This window comes from Peromyscus maniculatus, chromosome 3 (genome assembly GCF_049852395.1).
Source record: "Peromyscus maniculatus bairdii isolate BWxNUB_F1_BW_parent chromosome 3, HU_Pman_BW_mat_3.1, whole genome shotgun sequence".
Lineage (NCBI taxonomy): Eukaryota > Metazoa > Chordata > Mammalia > Rodentia > Cricetidae > Peromyscus > Peromyscus maniculatus.
In genome coordinates, this window is record NC_134854.1 from 86,667,457 (window position 1) to 86,687,256 (window position 19,800).

The 19,800-nt window shown below is 42.2% G+C and overlaps 1 protein-coding gene and 1 long non-coding RNA gene across 4 annotated transcripts in view; one reads left to right on the forward strand and one right to left on the reverse strand.

Moving 5' to 3' along the window:
• Hpgds (hematopoietic prostaglandin D synthase) overlaps nt 1-5,957 on the reverse strand; it is a 30,217-nt gene extending 24,260 nt beyond the window's left edge. For all 3 annotated transcript variants that reach the window (XM_076566881.1, XM_042273425.2, XM_076566880.1), the window contains exons 1-2: nt 5,490-5,957; nt 5,292-5,359 (exon numbers count right to left, since the gene is read on the reverse strand). The gene's annotated coding sequence lies outside the window, so the exon portion shown is untranslated. The remainder of the gene's footprint in view (nt 1-5,291; nt 5,360-5,489) is intronic.
• Nucleotides 5,958-10,879: 4,922 nt separating this feature from the next.
• LOC121828006 (uncharacterized) lies at nt 10,880-17,530 on the forward strand. Its single transcript, XR_006070391.2, has 3 exons — nt 10,880-10,998; nt 11,633-11,757; nt 16,817-17,530. It is a non-coding gene; the product is annotated as an uncharacterized LOC121828006 (long non-coding RNA).
• The last annotated feature ends 2,270 nt before the right edge of the window (nt 17,531-19,800 follow it).

Genomic DNA, 19,800 nt, shown 5'->3' on the forward strand with positions numbered 1-19,800 from the left:
CCATGTCTGTAATCCCAGCTCCAGCACTGCTGTGGTCAGGTGCGGGCAGAGACAGGAGAATGGGCCTAAAGCTTAGTGAATGTAACACAGTGGCAGAAATAACAAGAGAGACCTTGCCTCAGAAGCAAGATGGAGAGAGAGATAATTCCCCCCAAAGCCAGTAAGTAAGCTTGCTTGCCTTCTAAGCCTGGTCACCTGAGTGTTCTATTTCCAGAACAGTCATAAATGTGAAAGGAGGGAACTGACTCCATAATGACCAGTTCTAACTTCCACATATGTACCATGGCACACACGCATTAGGTACACACACACATACACACACACACACACACACACACACACACACACACACACACACACACAAATTAAAAATGTAAAGTAATAAAGATCTTTTAGAAATATACATTATGGAATTATAATTTTTACTAGAAAATGAAAACAAATTTGTTATAATTCCTTAATATATATATTTTTTAATTTTCAAAAAAGCAAATGAGTCCTCACTGTGAAACTGTTATTCCTAGTCATAGTTTTGCATTGAAGAGCTTTTTATCATATATAAAAAAATTTGGTTATCATATATCAGTCTCTATATCACAAAAAGCAATTTATTTCTCCTTCTATACATTGTATATATGTGAGACACATATGTCCATTGCCTTAAAAATTAAATATGTAACTTTTTTCAGTCAGATGTCCATAAATATCAGTGAAAACCTTGTTCATTCTGCACAATGGGATTGCTTTATTGTTAGTATGTGGTTATGCTACTTTATATTGTAGCTCACTCAAAGGATACTGTTAAATTCTCTAGCTGTCTGTATTTCTCTGAAGACATATTATTCAGTATGAGATTTGGAGATAAAAGCATGTCTGACAAAAGCCTATCTTTTCCTCTAGAACATTCTTTCAACGGCTGTGACATTGAAGAAGCCGTGCTTGCACATCACATTCCTCAGCTCTTGTATAATTTCATTCCCTTCCAAGGGAAAGCTTCTTGTTCTACAGGTGCAAAACTCCCAACCTGTAGGCTTGCACTTTTAGGTAGATATGTGTATTTTTGCAACATTAAAAAACAGGTCAAGATAAATGCAGTTGGAAACAATTACTGACTCTAAAATATTTAATATATTTAATAAGGCTTTGCACAAAAATAAGGAATTCCAAGCAAATATGTCTATGACCAACAAAATATTGAAAGAAATTTCACAATAAACACTAAGAGAAGTTTTAGTGCCCAATCTAGACCTTTTCTTTTTCTTTTTTCTTTTCTTTCTTTCTTTTTTCTTTTTTTTTTTTTTTTGGCTTCTCTTCACTAAGCAGTTCATCTCTGTGGCCATACTCCCATTCCAAGGTCAAAGGTAGGATGTGTCTGGCCAGATGCACCAGGGTGCAAGGCCAGTTGTGAGAGAGCAGGAGACAGTGGGGGGAGTCACCCCTGCCACGTATGACCTCAGTGACCTTGGGCTCTTCTCTCTTTCTGGCTTCAGTTTCTTTACCTATAGAGTTATATTGAAAACATTACCTAAAAGCCCCCATCCAATGGAACTCAAGGAGCCCAGCCCCTCCTGGAGTTCACGGTTGCTGTAGGGGCAGTCATTGTCTTCTGTGGTGTAGTATCGGCTTCCAGTAGCTAGCTCCACATCCTTGTCCGTGGGACACCCAGATGAAGGTCAGTGAGTCACAGAACAAGGACAAAGTGAGACAAAGACACAGGAGAGAGGAGGCTTGTTCCCAGGAAGGGGCTTGGTGGGAAAGAGGTGGGCTGAGTGTGACTTCAAGCTATTACACACATGGATGAAACTGTCAAAGAGCAAATTAATTTAAACAGAAGCCCCCATACAGTGTGAGCTCAGAAGACATGAACGGGAAGGAGGGGGAACCACAGAGTTCTTTCCCATAGTGAAGGACGCGACCCAAATTTAGACGATTTCACTGGGCTCAGGTCCTCAAGATCATGTCATTTGAGAAATCATCCTACTGCCAGCACACAGAAATAAAAAGTTGAAATATAAAAAGAAAAGTTAAAAAATATGATTAAGCTCAAAAACAAAATGACAAATGGCAGCAAAAAAAGATGTTGCCAACAGAAGGGTCGTATTAGCAGTAACATAGTTCAAAAGCCACAGCTAACACTACAGTGCAACCCTTCAAGGGAAAACTTCAGAACTGGGTAAGTTAACCAATCAAATTTAAAAAAAAAAAAAAAAAGGAGAAATGAATACTGGCTTGGTAATTAGTTATTGCTGTGGTTTCACAGGTAAAGTTTCCTAAGTCACAAAGGCAAAGGTGGTCCTTATCTTCCAGGAACTTTAGAGAAGAGAGAATTGGGAAAAAAACAGCAATTTAGAGGAAAAGTCCAGATAATTTCATTAGCATACATTTCAACATCATACATATCAGTTACTGAAAATTAGTAGACTATGAATAGACAGAAATGCTGTGACAAATGGATTGACAGCCACATCACAATGTTCTAGTAGATGTCCTTTCGTGGGACAGACTGCTCGGACAGGCAGAAGCAAGCCACACTGTAACCTCAGCCAAGGCTAAACGTGGCAGATGTCTCTGGGTCTAACATATTGCTCGTGCAGAGGACCCAGGTTCAGTTACCCTCAGCTACACTGTGTGACTCACAACTTCAGCTCCAGAGGATCTGATGCCTTTTGACCTTTGAGGGCACTGGATCCTGCTGCCAGGGGGCCCCTTAAGCAGATGAAGCTACACAACTGGGCAGACAAATTTTTAATCTCAACCCTCAGTAAGCAGAGGTGGACAGATCTCTCTGAGTTCTAGGCCAGCATGATGTATGTAAGTTCTAGAAAAGTCAGGACTATGTGGAGAGACTTTGCCCCAACAAACCAACCAAACAAACGAAAACATCGCTCAGGTTATTGGGCTGTGATTTGACTGAACCTGATTTGGACAGAGCCTGAGACCTCTGGCATTGTGCTGGGCTTGTTTTTCTTGGTGGCTTCATTTCTGAACTTTCTGATCCCATGCTGCTGTAAATATTTCTCATAGGGAAAATGGCATTTACTCCCTGAAGAGAACAGAAAGTAAAAAAAAAGTTTATCTACTTTCTTAACCCTCTAAGGGAATTCATGTAAAGTTCCTGATTGAATAGATAGATATTTGGAAAATAACATGCACATTTCCTCAGCACATAACTGAGAAATAGAGGCCCTGGGTAAAGTTTCCAGTTACAAACTTACATGGATTTCTATCCAATGTAAGGTTAAATTCTTAGCATTTGCTAACTTATTTGCTAAATATTGTTAGAAAACAATATTTCATATGGTTAATAGAATTTTTAGAAGCACTCTATCTTGTGTACTTCCGTTCTATTAGGTTTATAGCTATTTTCACTTTACATGATACTGATATTTTCAGCTAATTGTAAGTCAAGTCAAGACAGTGGTAGTTTTAATGTGATTATTCATAGAATGTGAATTATGGTAAAATCATTTCAACTTGAATAGGTGGGTGTCTTACTTTGACTAAAAGAATACAGATAAAATATAGTCTAATGTATTTCATCTGTATGCCAGAAAGACAACAGAAATCCAAAGTCCACTATCAGGCAGAAAGAAGTTAATATTAAACTGCTACATTAAACATCTTAATAAAGGTTTCATCATATGAAAAGGGGAGGGCACTTTTGGAATCATTTTAAAGGGTAGGAAACTTACAAATCAGAGCATTAATAATTTTGTGGTTTTTTTTTTCCAGTCTCTATCTTTTTCTGCCCAGCCTCCTGGCTTGCTGAAGCAGCCAGTGAGACAGCACTTGCCCCAGGAATGTCTGTCAAAGTGGTGGCTGTGGCAACTCCAGCCCAGCATTCAGCTCTCGACATAGGTGGCTGATCTCACCACTTTTATCACATTCTAGTACTTCATGACAATCAGCTTAACCTGCTTTCTCTTATGCTTGCTCTTCTTGGGAGTGGTGTGAGACTTCCTCCATGTCTTAACATGGCCAGAAGTCTCAACACAAGATGAAGGGTGGACTGTTTTTGAATGTTGTAGTCAGACAAAGTCCCACCATCTTCCATCTGGTTACAAGAGCTTTTGCTGATTGGGAGGAATGCCTTCCTTATTCCGGATCTTGGCCTTTACACCTTCTATGGTTCTGTTCTCAGCATGATAGTCTTCTCCACTGGGATCTTTACAAAATTCTACGTCTTGGCCATGATTCCACCACAGATGGTCAATTGCAAAGGCAACTTTAAAATTTCTTTAACAACAAGGGCCTAACTGAGCTCTCACATTTCAATAAAAGACATTTGGAACTCAAAGACCCTTGGGGCTTCCTGCCAAGTTCTTTACACATGTCCAGCAATTCTACAATAATGTGAGTCTGAAATACACAACTGAAACCCACCACCAACCCATCCAGCGCAGTGGGCACGGCCCAATGTTTGCACCTCGTTTGGTGTAAACTCTTGTATTTTACAATGCAGAAGCTGGGTGCAGAGAGCCATTGAGGGGTACTGTCCACAGGAGACAAACTTCTTGTAATGTTGGCATCCAGTAACAGCAGCTGTTTCCCTCTAAGGGGGGGGCGCTTTTTAGTTAAGATCTGGAAAATTTATCAGATTAGACCGAAAAGTTTAGATCAAGAGAGAAATAGAAGAAGCCTTATTAACTAAGTTGCCAATTTAAAACACTGGATGTTTAATTTTGAGCCAGTAAGTTGGTATCTTTATTTTTTTTTAAATAAAAAAAACCAAATAAATACTATTTTAGAGGATTGTATTCCATTAACATCTATGCATGAGGGTTAACTAAAATGCTCATTAGGAGCTTTTAGCTCAAATTTCTGAACTAAGGCAAATCCCTTAAACTATCTTTTTTTTTCTCCTTAAAATATTTTTAAAGCCAAATGGTGAGAGAAGATAATTCTTAAATGAGCATGGACACATTTCAACAAACTATGCCATAAAGAAATAGAATGTGATGCAAATCAAACCCCTGAAGTTAAAAAAAAAAAGGGACCATAAATGAAATTTTATATTGCTTTACACACTAAGGAAAATCACCCGGGAGAGTTCTGAAGAAGTTAAAACTCTGATCAAGATAGGGTATTTTTTTCCTCCAACTGTGATGATATTTTAGAAATTTTAAAAACCTCCTTACAGATTGTCATTTGGTTTCCATATGATCATGAACATAAACAAGCTCGGGGTGAGCTGATGCTGTAAGATGGAGCGGACAGAGCACACAACAGTCCCAAATGGAGAAGACAGGGGAAGAGTCAAACCAAAACAATGAAGAATTCTCACCACTCACCTGTGAAGACAATGGTGTCACTTTCTTGTACCTTGTCTCGGTCTCGGCTCGTGTCTGCACTGTGGTTTCTACGATGAGTAAGTGATAGTCACAAGGCAGCAAGAGACTACTTCCTCCGCCCCAAGCCTCCCTTCCTTTCTCACATGAAACGCGCGTGTCCAACAGTTTGGCCTGTAAAGGCTTCTGTGTGGCTTTTACCTTAATTTCATGAGCTCCCTGTGAATAAATCCAGCATATCTGTATAGAGAGTCAAGTCGCAGGTGCTTGTGTGTACAGATTGCCACACGCTCTTTACTCCTGATTTTACAGCACAGGCTTCGGGGGAATGCGGGAACAAGTCCAGTCACATTCGCTCACGTGTCTTCCTTCTCCAGTTCCCAGTCTCCCTGGAGAGTCCTTTGTTCTGTGCCTTCTCGCCAGTGCCCACCTCCAGCACGCTCGCCCTTTGCTCATCTTACGCTCTTCCTCGTGGTTTCTGACAGAGAGGTGCGTTTTGTTTGTTTGCCCACTCCCTCCATAAAAGTAGTGTCTGGAGCATTCCGTGCCCTGCTCTTCCCTCTTCTGCTGTCCCCCGTTTCTCCAGGACTGCTAGGCATGTCAGAAACTCATCTCTATCGGATGACTGAGTGCTCTTAATGTGTGTTTCTGCACATGTCACACTGTCACAGGAACTGCATTTGCATGGCTGCTTGAGTTCTGTTTACAGTGGTTTCTGGGAAGAGGTCTATTGTTTGAAAGAATCCCAGTGTGCAAGATGCAAACACTCTGTGAAGAGTGCCTGTGTCTACTAGTAACACATACCTATCGGCTTTAAAATTTAACACAAATTTAATTTCAATGATGATGTTAGCACAGCTCAGTGAGAATGTTCAATAAAAGATCTGCCTGTGCATTATGGAGTCTATAAATTATCCATGAAACATGGTAATGACAACCTGGTTTTCACTTTCCAGAAAAATCATATCCAGAGGCAACTTATCAACCAAGTAGTAAGGTCCATTTCCAAAGAGCGCCTTTTACTTTGAGGAAAAACAAAAACAATGTCAAAACTGTAGCGGTAAATAAATGAGAATAATATAAATATTAACTTGTAAAAGGTTAAGAAGACACAAGTACAGCTCCTTTCCCACCCGTGAAAAGAAGCTAAATGACACTCTCTGGGGTGAGGCTAATGGACACTGTGATAAAGGCTCCCACTGAAAAAGGTGTAAAATCAGTTGCAAAGTGAATGACAGTGGCTGGACAACATCAACAATGTTGTGTGGGGGTTGTCTTTTACTGGGTCAGATTTAAAATCAGCCCACACAACAGTTCCCCTTTATTTTGGTAAAGAGGAAGTGTTTAAATCCACCTGTTCCTCCATTTGTGGTTAATGAGTTGCTAGGAAAGGAAGTTCATGACGTTTCCTCAACTGGCTTGGTATCTTTTATTTAGATTCTGATCATAATCAGTTACTTAGGAAACTAAAAATCTGCCTAATGAAGTATTTAAACTTGGGTTGGAGTAGGCAGCAAAGCCAACTGTGTTTGTCCATGTTTCTAAACTATCTGAGAGGCCAAATGCATGGAAAAAGACTTAGTGTTTATTTTTCCATATTTCAAGGAGTGATAACACTCTTTTCTTGACCGTCTTTTCAGATACTGCAAAGAACGATATAATTAAGACTGTGTAACTGCTCTGTTCCCCAACTTTTTGACTGGAAGAGGATTTTCAAATGTCTGCAAATAAAAGTTCAATAAATTTGCTGAAATATTATTGAGTGCACCCTGTGGGCCACAGACTGAACACAGTCCTGGCCTGTGTTAGCCCATCATCTCCATAGAGCTTCATGCACATCCTTTGAGTAAGGTACACAACTGAACAGAGCTTGTTAAAGCATCATTTATGGATGCAGAATTACCCAGATGCCTCATTCTAACTTATATGATTCATTTCATGTTGATTCTTTCTGAAGAATAGGAAAATATAAATACTGAAATAGAATGAGTTAACTTATTTTTCAAGACTGTACCAGGATCAGCTCATGTCACTTCCATATCACTTCCTCATGCTCTGTCGAAGGAAAGACTAGACAATGAGTATAATCTCTGGCTTAACCCTGTCCTGGGCCCCTCGAAGAGATGATTCTGAAAATCGAAGGCTTGGCCTGCTGACATGGGCCAAGCAGCTGAGGGACAGGTGAATAGGTTCAAAATATAGTGTATGAAATTGTCAAAGAACTAATAAAAATATACTTTAAAATAAATTTTGGGAAGATACTCGAAGCTTTCCAAAATCCATTTTAAATTTCTATCTGAACCACTGTACCTGTAAATGATAATTGGATACTATGCTGGGCATTATCAAGGTGAATGAATATTCATCTTTTTATTTAAGTATTTTGTCTTGGTCACTTAACTTTAGTCTAAAGACAGCTTGAGGGCCTGTCCTCTCAGTCTCCTCCCAGATCCACTCTGCATTACATGCCCACTGAGCTTTGTGTCCTGGTTTGTTTTGAAATCCATCCAGGCTGGGCAGCAGTGGCACACGCCTTTAATCCCAGCACTCAGGAGGCATAGCCAGGCAGATCTCTGTGAGTCAGAGGCCATCCTGGTCTACAGAGCAAGATCCAGGACAGGCACCAAAACTACACAGAGAAACACTGTCTCAAAAAAAAAAAAGAAAAAAACTCATCCAGTTCAGTTAAGTGCTACCCTATAACCTTGGCTGTGTGACCGTTCACTGGAGCACGTTTATTCACCAGGAGCCTCCCCCCTTGAAGAAACCGACTCTTCCTAGCAGCTATCAGTTACTAATAGCTCCCCAGCCAGGAGCAGAACTTTGTGACTACCTCTCCCTTTGATTCTAGGATGTTAATCTAGTCTGAATTTAGGCAGATCTTGTGTGTGTTCTCACAATCACTGTGAGTACATAAGTCCCGGTGTCCTTTTGTGTCTGGAAAACACTGCTAAAGTCATCCACCACCTCTGGCTTTCTTTCTGCCCCTTCTTCCTGAAGCCTTGGGAGAGGCAGTGTGATACACATGTCCTGTTTAGGGTTGAGTACTCCACAGTTTCTTATTCTCTGCACCTTGACTAGTTGTGGGTCTCTGTGTTAGTCATTATTACTGCAAAAAGAAGCTTTTCTGATGGGGTTGGAGAGATGCACTAATCTGTGGCTGTAACAATAAGTGATTAGGAGTCGGTTTAATTCTATGTTCCTTTAGCAGAGTAATAGAAATAGGTTTCCCACTAGGGCCAATGACCCATCTAGCTTAATAATGATGCCAGGTATGGGTTCCATATTGTGTGGTAGGCCTTAAATCCAGTCAGAAAAACAGTTGGTTACTCCCATGACACGCTCACTGCTATTGTCCCGGTGGGTAGATGTTGCCAGTTATCATACCTCACAAGGTCTGTAGCTGGATAAATTTATAATTGTTTTCTCTTCTGATAGTATACATAGCACCTTCCAGTACCGTGAAGCTAGCCAGTAAGGATGAAGCTTCAAGGTCAGTTCCAGCTTGATTTCTCTATGTCCTGTGTCTCAAGTATGTGATGTCTTCGGCAGCAGAGTCTTCCCTTCAAGTTCTGGAGGTAACCAGGAGAAAAGGCAATAGTCTATAATATTTGGGGGTCTGTGGAACCTCACTGGCCATTCATTAAAATAGAAGCCACCCATTCTTGGCACTGGGCTTCTATTTGTTAGCTGAAGGTGTCTAGTAGGGGCATTGCTGTCCAGGTACAGAGTAACCCTAAGGAAATGTGGTTCTGTATGTTTATGTTCTAGGATACCTGCAGTAGGAGTATCTCATATGACTTTCATCAGAAGGGCTTTATTGTTAGCTATCTTTCCCCATACTCTCACCTACATTTTCCCTTTTCATCTCTCCATCCAATCTAATCCTTTCTGTTCCATCATTTCTCTGTTCCTCTTTATATCACTGTGTTGTATCTCCCTTCCTTGGAAAGGGTCCCCCTACCTGGACCCTTAATAATTTCCTGACCTCTATGGATATTCCAAATGAAAAAATCTAAAGATTCAAAGCTAACAGCCTTATATAAGAGAACACATTATCTTTTTTGATCTGGATTACTTCACTCAGAATAACGATTTCTAACTCTATTTACCTGTGAATTTTAGTAGTTTTTTTTTTCTCAACATCTAAATAATATTCCATGCCAGGCAGTGGAAAAAAATTCCACTGTGTAAATGTTTTTTTTGTTGTTGTTGTTTTTTTTTTCCAAGACAGGGTTTCTCTTTGTAGCTTTGCGCCTTTCCTGGAACTCACTTTGTAGTCCAGGCTGGCCTCGAACTCACAAAGATCCACCTGCCTCTGCCTCCTGAATGCTGGGATTAAAGGTGTGTGCCAGCACTGCCCGGCTCCACTGTGTAAATGTACCAAACATTTATTATTAATCCATCCATTGGTGAATATCTAGGCTGCTTCCATTTCCTGACTCTTGTGAATACAGCAGCATTGAACATGGATGAGAAAGTATTTCTGCAGTAGAATACACTCTGGATATACGCCCAAGAATAATATAACTGGCTCCTGTTGTAGAGCTATTGCTAGCTGTTTGAAGCAAAGGCGCACTGATTTTCATAATGGCTGCACCAGTTTGCAGTGCAGAAATGTTTCCCTTTCCCCACATTACTACGGCACTTGCCATCCTCTTTTTTTCTTAGCCATTCTGACAGAATTAAGATGAACTCTCAAAGCAGTTTTGATTTGCATTCCCCTGATGGCTAAAGATACCAAACACTTTAAAAATATTTTTCAGCCATCTGTGTTTCATCTTTTGAGCATTCTCTGCTCATTTTCATTTTCCATTTTTTTAACTTTATTTTTTGTTTGTGTGTGTGTCTTCTCATCATGCATCTTGATCCCATTCATTTCCTCGTCCCTTCATATTCACCATATCTGCCCTTGCAAGGCCCCCTCACAAAATAAAATTTAAAAGAAAAAAAGAATAATAAAGGAAACAATCTCATTATGGAAGCTGTAGTGTGACACAGTGAGTCACGCAGTAAACCCTTTTGTCCATCTATCTTTCAAGAGTTCATTGCAAAGTGTCATTGGTCTGGTTCGAGGTTTCTGCTACACTATCGATACTGGGCCCTCCCTGGGACTCCTCTTGGATATTCTGTTGTTGTCCTGTTTCTTGGAGATCCTGAAGCTTTGGGACTTCAGGACTGGTCCCTTCATGTGCTCCCGCAGATCACAGATGGGGTGGAAGTTGTGGTGGGCCATCTCATAACCCCGGTTTGGGGCCTGGGTAAACTGCAGGGTTGGTCAGCCCACCAGCTCTCCCTTGTCCTCACCACCAGGGTGAGCTTTCCATCCTTGTCCTGACTGGTTCACCCCTTGCAGTGATGAGCAAGGGGCGGAGCCTGTTCTCCTGCTTTCATGCCCCCAGGGTCAGCTCTCCCACATCTACACCATCTGGGCCAGCTCTACTGCTGTTGCCCGGGAGAGGTGCAGGGGCCACTCTCTGGAGTGCTGCAGCTGATAAGGGGCAGCTCACGAACTCTTATGACCTCAGGGACAGCTCTCCTGCTCTTATGACCTCAGGGACAGCTCTCCTGCTCTTATGACCTCAGGGACAGCTCTTTTCACCTGCAGCTGGCAAGGGGGAGGGTCAGCACCCTTGCCCTACCATAGGTGGCAGGGAGGAGGGAGGAGGGCATCTTTCCATCGTCCTCACTACCACATGGCAGACAAAGGGTATGGGGCCAACTATCCCACTCTCACACCCTCAGGGCCAGCTCACCCACGCCTCCGCCAACATGGCTAGCACTACCGTGCTGCCCAGCCAAGGAGCAGGGCCCACTTTCCTGAGTGCTGCAGCTGATAAGGGGGTGGGTCAGCTCCGCTGTCTGTTGAAGGCAGTGAGGGATGAGGGGTAAGGGCGGCGGCGGGGGGTGGGGGGGAAGACATATCCTTCCCCTCCCACTTAGGCCACTGAATGACAGAAGGGTGGTGGGGACAGCTCTCCCACACACTCACAACTTCAGGGCTGGCTCACCCACACCCCTGCTAACAGGGTAGGTTCTACTGTGCTGCCCAGGCGAGCTGCAGGGCCTGCTCTCCTGAACCCTTCGGCTGGTGAGGGGCGGGGAAAGCTCTTTCACTCTTATGAACTCAGGGCCAGCTCTCCCAACTGTCACAGACAGCGAGCGGTGGGGGTAGGGGGCATCTCTCCTCTTCACACATGCCACCATTGTGGCAGATGAAGGCATACCCCATTTTTAATCGATCTTTTTTTTTTCTTGATGTTTAGTTTTTGAGTTTATTGTATATTCTAGAAATTAACTCTCTTTCAGATGTGTAGCTGGTAAAGATTTTTCCCATTCTGTAGGTGGCTTCCTCACTTGAATGATGGTGTCCTTTGGTGTACAGAAGATTTTTAATTTCGTGAGATCCCGTTTGTAAGATGTAAATCGGAGGACAAGAAAGGAATAGACTTAGTTTGATCTCAAAATGGTAAGAGGAGATTTTTATTTGTCTGAGAGGTTGGCTCCCCCAAACCCCATGGCTCAACATCTGAGAAATATAGCTGTATATATGTGCACACACACACACACACACACACACACACACACACACACACACACACACACACATTGTATTCTGTCTGGTTACTTCCTGCTTGCAGAGGGGCTGTTGTTTGGAAATTTTTGTGTCTGGAGTGACTTCATCCTTTGTGGTAGACCAAGTGATGGTAGTGATTTGATCCAGGAGGGACTTCTGTAAACAGTTTAAAAGACAGTAAAAACTTAAGAGTGAGGATAAGAAGTAAGAAAGGGGTGTGTGAGGTGAGGATTCAGCATGGGAGGGAAACGAAAGTCCACCCTGAGAAAGAGGCTTATTGCTGAATTTTCTGGTCTCTACATCTTTGGGTCCTGTCTTGAGCCAGTTTGGATTTTCTGATGTAGAAGCAGCATTGTTCCTGGAAAGGGCACAATGCCTCCCACTGGCAACAGCCAGGAGGCCTGGTCTTCTTTGATTTCAGAGAACCACAGCTGTCAAAGAATTGAGTGGTCCTGAAGGATGCCAAGGTGACTTGAAATTACTCTAATGTTTCAGAGAGCTGGCAAGACAGGGCCGTTACTCGATGCGAATAAACGCCCAGGTGTTGTGTCCGTTCTGAGAGCTGAAAGAATGCCCTGAGTGTCCAGAAGAGGGGTGAGTTGGGTGGTCTATTAGCTAGACAAAATGTGCTGTAGTCAAGAAACACTGGTGAGGTGAGGGGAATTTTAGGAGCAGTCAGGCAGCAGCAGTTAGGCTTGAATAAGGAGAGGCAGAAAAGTAATTTGCTTAGAACAGGGAAGTTCTGGCCCCAGCAACTTTGAGAAGCAGAAGTGGACTCAAAGATTGAAAGTGTGAAGGCCCGTGAGGTGGATAATTCTGGAAGAGGGCAAAGGTGGTGATACTGAGGTTTTATTGGTAAGGTAGGAGAGAAATGATGGGAACAGACATGGGGAAGTAGGGTCTAAGAACACATAAGACTGGCTTGTGAAGTAGGCCTTTTCAGAACTGGTAAGGTTCTCTGAGAAGACATTTGGAAGAACATGCTTTATGAGTTTTATGAAAGCTGAAAGGTATAGCATGTTTAGGAAAGTCTTTCCCACCATTTCTAATATCCCCCAGTATCATCCTGGTGATGTAAAAGCGGAGAGGGGGGATAGGGGCTGGGGATTGAGGTAAGCCAGACTAGGAGCTGAGCAGGGAATGCTTGCTTGTCAATTTGAGACAAGTGAAGACGCACCCATCAGGAGGACAGAGAAGAAGACCCCATATAAAGTAGAGGGGGACTTTGGGAGCCTGGAAAGAAATCCAGTCTCTCCTAGAGGACTGATGGTTTTGTTTGTTTATTTCTAGAAGGGCCTTTTCCCCCTAGTCCCCATTTTAGGGTTGGTCAGTTTTGTAGCAGGAGATCCTGCAGAGCATTGCATCTGGCTTGAATTCTGCAGTGTTAGCACCTAGGCTTTGAACTACCTTTCTTGATGCTACCTTTTGTTACTGATACCTTTTGTTTGAAGTGTTTGATGCTCATCTGAGTTCTTCCTGAAGGATTCAAAGTTTTGGAAAACTTGATTGTTGTTGTTTGTTTTTTCTATCCTTTTTGGGGCCCACCACCCAGCTCCCACATAAATACACAGAGGCTTTTTCTTACTTATGAATGTTTAAACTTAGTGTGGCTTGCTGGTAGCCAACTTTTCTTAACTTTAAATTAACTCATCTACCTTTTGCCCCTGGGCTTTTCCTATTCTCTTACTACTGCAAATCTTACTCTTACTCTGTGGCTGGCTGTGTGGCTGGGTGGCTGGCCCCTGAAGTCCTCCTTCTTCTCTGGCTCTTTTTCTTTTTTAGCTACTTCTTTCTCTTCTCCCAGATTTCTCCTTCTATATATTCTCTCTGCTTGCCAGCCCCACCTATCCATTCTCCTGCCTTGCTATTGGCCGTTCAGTTATTTATTAAACCATCAGGCGTTTTAGACAGGCACAGTAACACAGCTTCACAGAGTTAAACAAATGCAACATAAGCAGAAGTAACACACCTTATAATTATATTCTACAATACTTGGTTATGCAGGTACTTGGAAAACCAAGAAATCTTGTGACTGAGAATTGCTCAGGCATTTGGTTCCTTCAAAGGACTTCAGATAAGAGTTTTGGTATGCTGAAATTGACTTGCTAGGGTGTAAATTGCATAACAGTAATAATAATAATAATAATAATAATAATAATAATAATAGCCTTTTGGGAAGCAATGGGCAGTTAGTTCACCAGAAACTGGCTTGTTTACTGTTCTGCTAAGCTAAAATTCATCCTGGAGTGATCCTAATTTTTCCAGGGACTGGCTGGACACAGTTTGAACATGGACAGATGTCTGCTTGGCCCACAGCCTTTGCTATCTGAGAAAACCCCACACGACCCTTTTTTTTTTTTTTTTTTTTTTTTTTTTTAGGATGTTAGGCTTTTGTCTCAGGTAAGGACGAAGCTAGCTGTCATGGAAGTTTGCCATCTTTATTACCTAGTCATGGCTCCTCCCTGCATGTGTCTGCCTATCAGGGATCTGACTTTTCTAAGAAGGTCATCTTTACTGCTCTTGGAAGTTTGAGGGTACAGACCACTCTAATTGCTTCTGAAGTGGCCAACAGAGTGATATAGAAAGGTAATAGCTGAGTGCTGTAGAGGAGGGTTTGTGTCAGGGGCTGCAATACAGCTTAGCAGATGGCAAAGAACTAGAACATCAGAGATCTGTGTAATGAGCATGCACACCCTTAGAGAGTGTTACGTGAATGAGGGAGCCTGAGTAACAAAGAATGAGACTGTTAGTGCTCCTGTAATTCCTGCCAAGGCAGAGGAAAAGAGTTGGGGCAGTTTTGCCCTTGTTAGAGGGATAGGACAGGCTTTGCCATTGGCATTAGAAAGATGGATGGTTTTCTGGTACCAGAGCCCCATAGAAGGATAAGGTAACTGTGTAATTGGCTAATCAGCTCTTGGTTACATAGGACTCCTACAGAAAGGGTGAGTGCCTGGAAGCTTTGGAAGGGAAGCCAGTTAAAGTAAACATTTATATGACAATTTTAAAGAGACAGAGTCCCATGTGGTCTGCTTGTCTTTCCTTGTCTTGCCTTGCCTTTCTTCTCCTTTCTTCCTTTCTCTCTTCTTCTGCTCCTCTAAATATGATTGTCTAGTAACACCACAAGAATATCACTCAGGTCTCCCGAATAATTTCCCCAAACCTGTGAATTTGATGACAGGGTAATCTGATAGTCTCCTTTACTTAGGCAACATGGTTGACTTGGCTTGTTATTTTCAGTTGCAGGTAGGCTTTGCAGTGTTGATCTGAGAGGAGGTCATGTCCTATATATGGGTAGATTTTTTTTAAAATCAAGATGAGAATCATTAGTGAGAAATGGTTGTCCAAATAACATCCCCTATGGTTAAGTATAATGTCTAAGGACTATTAAAGAAACACACTGATTTTTTTCTGCCAGAAAGCTGGCTGCTTTCTGGAGTTTCATGGGTGGCAGGTTTTATTGCTCTGGTTTTAGGGTGGGAGGTTTCTATATCATTTGTAAATTATTGGTCATAAAGTTTGCAATGCTAGGGTCCTGTTCAGAAAGTCCTTTCATGTGCCAGTCAATTCCAGGATAGCCAAAAAAAAACCAAAACCAAAACCAAAAACCCAAACAATATAAAACAAAACAAAGCAACCAAACAACCAAAAACCCTAAACCAACCAAACAAAGAACCTTCTGGAGGTATCACCATCCCAGATTTTAAGTTCACTACAGAACTATAGTAATAAAAACTGCATGATATTTGAATAAAAACAACACATTGACTAGGGGAATAGAGGACCCACATGTAGACCCCCATTCCTACAGTCAAGAGTTCAACAAAACACACCGAGGAAAAACAGCATCATCAACAAATGGCACTGACTGAACTGGATGGCTAGGTGTAGAAGAACAAAAACCAGGCCCTTTTCTCTCACTCAGTGAAAAACCTAACTTCAGCCAAACCGAGGACCTCAACAGAAGACCTGAAACACTGAACCTGGTAGAGGAGGAAGAAGGAAATATGTTTCCCCAAATTCTTTAAGCAGCAGGCAAGTGGACTGGCTATGTAGCTCAGTAATAGAGTGTCTGTGAGATCTGGGATTTTAGGACCTTAAAGAGTGGGGAGGACGCTAATGCTGCGGACAACTTTACCTCAGTTTTAGTGGACTTTCATACATGAGTGTAACAAAGAAAGCAATGATCCAACGAAGGTTGTTTGCGTTCAGAAAACCAGGATTAGAAAATCATGTAAATAAATGTCAGTAAGCACACACTAACTATTAACAGAGCAGCCCTTTCACAGAACTTACTCAGGACAGACCAATTTAAATACAATTGCCTGGCATGTACTATCGATTATATCTGAGAAAGCATGAAAGCAAGGCAGAAGGCCATATCCAGATTCAGTGCACACTGATCAGATTGGCTATGGCTATGTTCTGATACCCAACAAGAGTAAACATGTCTCGTACATTGAATGCAAATGTTTGTCACAGGAGACACAAAATCATGTCCAGGAACAACCATCCAGGAAACAAAATGCACTCAAGGTAAAAGGCCCTCTGCCTCTTTCCCCCCCTGGAGCCTCCCTCACAGTTCCCTAAGGCATCGTTCACCATGGGTCATTCTTCTGATCATGTTCTGACATTAGAAGACTTGCATAGCATGCATGAGGCTGAGGCCCTGGGTTTGACTGTCTCCCTGGTACCACAGAGGAAAAGGAAGAAAGGAAGAACAAAGAGAAACAAAAAGGAAAATGTGTTAAAACGACTTGGATGTTTATATATTTCCATATATTCTGAAAACAAAGTCATCTGAAGAGGTGTGTTTCCCTCATGAAATATAGAAAATGGGGCAATTATGGAGCATAGGAGTTTGTGTGAGCTTTCCAGAACTTCACAGGGCACAAAGGACAGGAAGTACTGGTGCTGTGCTTTTTGTATGCCTGGCACCCACTCTCTATTTCAGTGTGCCAAGGTCTGATGGGCAGCCAGCAGCAGACGAAGTACTGGACCAGCTAGGCAGCCTTCGGGGTCCTCGCTATCATTCTTGCATCCACCTGCCTGGAGAATGTACACCAGGCAAGTACAGGGGTAGCACCAGGCTCCTTTCATTTGCTGAAGTGTTTCTGAGGATTCCCCGGTATAGTGGGCAAATCTCAACTCTAAATTCTTTCTCTCAAGCAGATTTTTTCTGCCCACCATTTTACCCCGGAAACTGATACACACACACACACACACACACACACACACACACACACACACACACACACACACACACTACCACATCAAATACACAAGATTTCGAAGAACTAGTTTCAGAATGGCGGGGTGCCCAGAGAGGAAGCTTGTTGGGAAAAGAGACACAAGGATATCCTGATTTCTGCCCACACAGCAGCATCTGCTGCACTGGGTCTAGTGAGAAAGGACTTTTCCAGCGGATGAAGTCCAAAGCAGAAGATGAAATTCCAACCCCTGCTAAACAAACTTAGACAAGAGTACAGACCTGTATAGCTTATGTAAGAGGAGACAGTGCTGCAGCCAAAGGCCCAAACACAGATGTGTGTGTGTATGTGTGTGTGTGTGTGTGTGTGTGTGTGTGTGTGTGTGTGTGTGTGTGAGAGAGAGAGAGAGAGAGAGAGAGAGAGAGAGAGAGAGAGAGAGAGAGAGAGAGAATGAAAAAGGAGGACATGAAAAGTGAAAGAATTTTTATTTTTGCGAAGTAACAAAAGAGACAGAAAGCAATGGACAAAGCCATCCCAGAAATACTCCCCTGGCCTCAAGACACAGTTTTGCTTTGAGTTCTTTGGTTCTTCCCAGTCCTGAGCCATGCAGAGAGAAAAGTTAGGCTGTTTGTAAAACATGGAGACTCAGTCCATGGAGTCTCCAAAAGGCCTGATTTCTGGTAGTCTTCCCATTTAGCCAGTGGACATGTTTTTAAATACTCGCTGGAAGCTGTTGGCATTGTTTCTAGTTCCCACCAAAATTTAGAGATCCCACTCAGAGCTGCCAGGAGGCCGGGCAGTGGAGAGCTTTATATAAATGGCTGAAGTTTGTCCTTTGCAGACAGCACCTGCTGGACAAGGCCGTGAGATTCTGATGCCAAGTGTTTCCTAGGAGAGCACGGGGCTCACGATCCCAGTGACCAGCTCCACTTCATAGTGCCGAGACCTAGACCCCTAGACGGTAGCACCTCTCAATTAACTATTGCCAGGGTGAGTTTGCGCTTCCCTTTCCCTCGGCCCAATCTGCTCGCTTCCTACCACAGTTCTGTGCCATCTGCCTCACTAAAGAGCTGGTGTTCAATAAAGAAAGCCAGTGTTCAATTAATAGTCATACAAGCAGCATGCCCTGGACTCTGGAGCTAAAGCTGTAAATTGTTCCATGTAAATATATATATATATATATTTTCGAGACAGGGTTTCTGTGTGTAGCTTTGCGCCTTTCCTGGAGCTCACTTGGTAGCCCAGGCTGGCCTCGAACTCACAGAGATCCTCCTGGCTCTGCCTCCCGAGTGCTGGGATTAAAGGCGTGCGCCACCACGCCCGGCTCGTAAATATTTTTATTTCTTCATTTAAATTAAAAAAAAAAAGTGTGCATCTTGATGGGCTACATTGTGGTAATTTACATCAATGCTGACAATGTATAATGATCAGACGTGGTAATAAGCATTCACTATCTTCAGCCATTAATCATTTTTCTACACTAGGGATTCTATCCTCTTCTAGTAATTTTGAAACCTATCAAGGGTTTTTTTTTTTTTATTTTTTTATTTATTATGTATACAGCATGTATGACTGCAGGCCAGAAGAGGGCACCAGATCTCGTTATAGATGGTTGTGAGCCTCCATGTGGTTGCTGGGAATTGAACTCAGGACCTCTGGAAGAGCAGTCAGTGCTCTTAACCTCTGAGCCATCTCTCCAGCCCCCAAGGGTTGTTTTAATCAATGGTTACCGTACTATGCCAAAGAACCAGAAGTGAACCCCAGCTCCCTGCCTCTGGAGTGCTACTGAATTTTTGAACAATCTTTTTGTTCATGAATGGGAAGAATCAACATTGTTAAAGTTACTGTGCTACTTAAAGAAACTGTGTACTCTCTCTCTCTCTCTTTCACTCTGTGTGTGTGTTTGTGTGTATGTGTGTATTTTGTATGTGTTGTATATAATGTGTGTTGTATGTGAATGAGGTGGTGTGCTATATGTGTAATGTGTGGTGTGTGTGTGGAGTGTGTGAGGTATATGGCATGTGTGTGTGTGTGTGTGCGTGTGCGTGCATGATGTATGTGGTATGTGTGATGAGTTCTGCGTGTGTGGTTTATAGTGTGCGTTGTGTATATACGTAGTATGTGTGCTATATATATACATATATACTCTATATATGGTATGTGTGTGGTATATGTGGTATATATTGTATATATATATGTATATATATGTGGTATATATGTGTGTGTGGTGTGTGGTATTTGTATGCTTGTGTGTTTGCAGGTTTTTGATTCTCTTCTATAATCTGTTCAATATGTTTTCAGCTCAATATATAAGCCCTCAGCTCCTACCTCCATGCCTGCCACCTGCTGCCTCCACTCCCCTCCCCATTTCTTCCTCAGAAAGCTTGTTATTGGTACATAGGAAACTGCTGATTTGGCTGTTGATTTTTGAATGGTTTTATTTCAGTGAAATTGTCCATCAAATCAAGAAATGTTCTGCTGTGGTCTTCAGGGTTTTTTATATGTAGAGAATAGGGACAATTAGAATTGTCCTCATTCCTTTCTCTTACCTAAATATTCTAGATAACATTTCAAGTACTATATTGAATAAGAGTGAAAGGAGTGGACACATGTATTCTGTTCTGATTTTTCCTCTTCAGTGTAATCTTGGCTATGGGTTTGTTACATGTCATGGCATGTGGGTTCACGTGGGTCCATTGAATGAAGACTCAGAGGCACTTTAAGAATA